Genomic DNA, 4645 nt, shown 5'->3' with positions numbered 1-4645 from the left:
TAAAGGAAAGTGGCCTACTAAGTCAAATAGTGCATAACCGACTACACTAATCGACTGGCGCTATGTCTTTGCCAGCTGTAGGCAGGTGTAACAAACTAAATATAATAAGTGATAAGTCAGTGGCCATGTGAGTATCATAATGACCACCAACGTGCTAACGTGCTAAGTGTAGACATGCGGAATCATCTAGCCAGGCGGTCCATCATCAATGTCCGCACATGTTGAGCTTGCCATCTCAACAAAACATTATCATTCCAAGAGCCCTTGGCAAGGGATAGTGCTATGCTTACTGAATCAGAGTGCCTCACATCTCTACCTAGGAGCATCCCAACTTCTCCAAGCTTCAAGGCATTAATTGGATCAAAGGCACTAATAGTAGCTTATGTTGCTTCCACCAACTAAAGCATCAACTTGACCCAACTCTTGAATGGAAGCTCTAAGATGCCTAGCCAATTGAGTCCTTTGTTGCACCAACTCGGCCTTAAGAAGCCATACCTATTTACAATCCAGTGAGAATCTTGGGAGCTAAGACTATGGTGGCACTAGCGTAGCATTTTGTTCTTAGGCACAACCATTGCGAGAGTAATGTTGTGAACTAAGCCACACATGAGCTACCATGCACCACAAAAAGGATAATCACCTAGGGGCAATTGGACAAACTAGAGCTTAGCAAGAGCCCTTGGGCAAGGAAACTCATTGGGCTCACATATTCGAGTAAGAGGGAATCTTTGTTGTCACATGAACTATTGGAATTGACTAGAGGATCTAGTGTATAGAAAGAGATCCTCGGGCCCCCCTTGGGAACCATGCTTGAAGCTAGATTCTTAGGAAAACTCTGCTAAAGACTTAGCAACCACTTGCTCAACAAGAAATTCAAAACATTAGGCTAGAATCCTACCTCGAAAGTACATGGCATATTGATCTAGTGGCTTGCCAAAATGGAGCCCCAGGGGATTGCAGTGTATTGAAGACTACCTAAAGATGGCCAAGGAGATTGCACTCAAGTGAGAGAAATAGCATGCTTGGAATTGAGGACAACAATCACATTACATAGTATTGAAAAGTTGTTTGTGTGCAAAGTAATATTGATCAAAAAATTTGAAGGCCTGATTGAGCATGAGTTGCAACTAGCATACTCGAACTATAACTCAACATATGGATTAAGATGAGAAAAGGTCTAGTTGTGCACATGCACTCATTTATCACAAGAATTATGAAAAAAAAATTGTGAACACCACATATCTCGTAAGATAAACCATTATAGCAAGCACACATGAAAATGAATTGTGTCTACCTCAAAAAGGACTGATGAAAAAGCACAATAACCACATTTACAAAACAGTGACAAGGGAACAAGGGAACCACATCACAACAAGCATACACAAAGAAAGACTAACAAGCAACTCAACATTATCAAAGGGGGATAAACCAAACTGAGAATCTGCACAAGACAAGGTGAGGAGGAGCGACGATTGAACCTAATCAATAGAGCTCAATAAGTTTACAAAATCGTAAAATTGAAAACAAGGTAAACCCACACCCAAACAAAAGAAAATAGAGACCATAGCACTGTAACATGCCATGCTAGCCATAAGGGAAACTAGTCCATGCAGGACCACCTATAGACTATATTCAGATTACACTCAATTTGAATAGAATGCAATACCATCCAAAGACCAACACAAAGATGAATTAGATAAAAAACCATTCCCTTGAATGTGATAAGAGTAGCATTGAACAAAAGAGCCATAATTCTAATATGCAATCTGCGTCTAGTAGTGTAGTTAGGAGTCTAATGATCTGCATTCAAAAGGCTGGGGTGATAGACCTAGACCCAGAAGACAATGAGATAATACCTCATGCCTATCTTAGGGTCAAAGACTTATAGAAAAAAGAGAACATGTTATTAATGCTCTTATCAATGAGGGAACATACTTTAATATTTTGACCTATGAATCATGGACTAAAGCAAGCTAGCTAGAACTTATACTAACCAACATGATCCTCAATCTCTATGGGGAAAACCCATATTTTTACCTGAGAAAATGTATAACTCTCACAACTATCAAGACAAAAAATCTTCTCATCTTATTCCATGTGCTCCCAAATTGTGAGGACATGGGAAAGGAAATACTTCTTGGTAAGGATTTCAAGTGAGCAAAAAAATTCAAGGTTGATTATGTGACACAACATATGACACTCCCAAATGTGAGGATAATTATAATTTTCAGTAAGGGTGATTGTATCACTCCCAAATGTGAGGATAATTATAATTTTCAGTAAGGGTGATTGTGTCAGTCCTCTCTCAAGGGAAAGGCAAGGAGCAACTCTATGTCTCAAAAGAGATACTAGGTAGTGAGAGAAGTAGGGAAAAACTTGAGGAATTGCTTTGAGCATGTAGTGAAGAAAGAGAACATATTGGCATGATCATTCTCCAAACAAAAAATCTAAGGAGAAATGCCAATGTTACAAGATGGACCTATAAAAATCATAGAAAACCTTGGAAAAGACCCAAACCTTCTACTCAAAGACATCGATGGAAGCTAGCATGTAATGCTGGGTTCCACAATCCCTCCTACTTGCTCAAGGGTATTATGCAAGAAATCATTAGTTGTGGCTAGTACTCAAACCACTTGCACGACTACCTCCATCACACCACACATAGGTCCCTCATCAACAAAAGAAAAGAGAAAATTAAACATAAAATACAACTTGAAAAGAAATAGCTAAAGGAGAGGCAATGCTGAATACAACCCCTAAGGAAAAGCCTTTCATAATTGAACAAGATAAAGCCCTAGAGTCAATGACTAAATAAAAACCATTGCTAGTGCCCATAATTAATATGCCTAATGAAGACGAAATAGTAGAAAGGCTTGCTCAATGGTGGTGTAGTAATAGAGCCATTTTTTCTTTCCCGATCTATTAGACAAGGTTGTCCATTGAGTTCTTTGTTTTTTGCTCTTGCAACACACTGACCTTGACAAAGTTATCCCATTTGGCTACCAATGGGGAGATGATAGGCTTGTCCCTTCACACCAATATTTTATTGGACAACCCTTGGCCGAGGATACCTTTATGATATTGAATGTTGATTAGGATAATCTTCACAAAGCTTTATACATATTCAAACTGGCCTTTGGAAGCCCAAAGGGCAATAAACCATATTTTAGCAAAAACTTAATTCATATTAACAATAAATTGAGCAAGAAAACTCCACACACAACTAGAGCTAGAATGTTCCTCAACCACATATTGATAATTGTTGGCCCTAAAGCTTGGCACTATGAAGAATAGTGTGGAGGCACTGCTAAGGTTTGCACTGAGGAAATAATAAAACCGAAGTGGAGGGAGTTCGTGAGGTCAATCAGATGAGAGGTTAGGACCTCAATGTCATCTTCTCCTCCATTATTCTTCTCTATTTCTCCAACAGTCCACACCCACAAAATGGTATCCTCAAAAGATAGATACCCCAAACTTAAGGACACTTTGTACTTTAGATACATACAACCATAGGATATGACATATTTATCAACACTCCCCCTCAAGCTCAGAATGAGCTTGCACACATAAGACTCCAAGTGCACTCCTGAAGAACTCAACCTTATCTTTACCTAATGCTTTGGTAAAGATATCAGCAACTTGCTCATTTGTTTTCACATGGACCGAGTCAATCTCTCCATCAATGACTTTTTCTCTAATGAAATGATAGTGCACTTCTATGTGTTTTGCCCTTGCATGGTAGACTGGGTTCTTTGCCCAACATAATGCTGCTAACATTGTCACAATACATAATGACTCCACCATCAATCTCTATCCCCATGTCATATAAGATCAATCTCAACCATGTCTGCTCACATGCTGCCAATGCAATGCCTCTATACTCTGCTTTAGTGCTTGATAGAGCAACTGTAGGTTGCTTCTTACTGCTCCAACTTACCATGGCTGATCCAAATGAGAATGCATAGCCACTAGTAGATCTTCTATCCATAGAGCTATCTGCCCAGTCTGCATCTAAGTATCCAAACAATGTAGGCTTGATTCCTTTTTCATAAAACAAGCCAAATCCAGCTATCTTCTTCACATATCTAAGAACTCTTCTCACTACATCCAAATGTGATTTGCATGGTTTCTGCATAAACTGACTTATCAATCCAACATCATAACTCAAGTCTGGTCTTGTAATGGTCAAGTAGATGAGACTACCAACCATATTTCTGAACATAGTGACATCCTCAACATTGTGAGAAATGCGGGATCTAGAGCATGGCTATGGCGGCTTGTAGGCATAGAGTGAACTCATGATGGAGAAGACAAGGACACTGTTTGTTACACAAGTGAATTAGGTTCCAAGATGGAAGCTTGGACTCATAAACACAATCTTGTGTATGACTGACAATGACAAGACACTTAATTGAAAGTACAAGGCATCATGACATTGTATTCATTCTACATGAAAAGTGGTAGTCAAGTACAATGCTTATATAGTTGTTGGATGGGTAGCAATCTTCCCTCTCTGTGCATATGGGATTACTGCAGCCTGCATGTCCTAAGCCTAGACTGCCTCATACAAAGAGGCTACATTAGGTGTGATTGCAAATATCTCAACACCCCTCCTCAATCACAACTAGAAAAGGCACAAAGTGTG

Source organism: Lygodium microphyllum, chromosome 3 (genome assembly GCF_053477565.2).
Source record: "Lygodium microphyllum isolate KBCC chromosome 3, Lygodium_microphyllum_v1.1.10, whole genome shotgun sequence".
Classification (NCBI taxonomy): domain Eukaryota; kingdom Viridiplantae; phylum Streptophyta; class Polypodiopsida; order Schizaeales; family Lygodiaceae; genus Lygodium; species Lygodium microphyllum.
The sequence above is the reverse complement of the archived record's forward strand: the minus strand, read 5'-3'. Positions refer to the sequence as shown.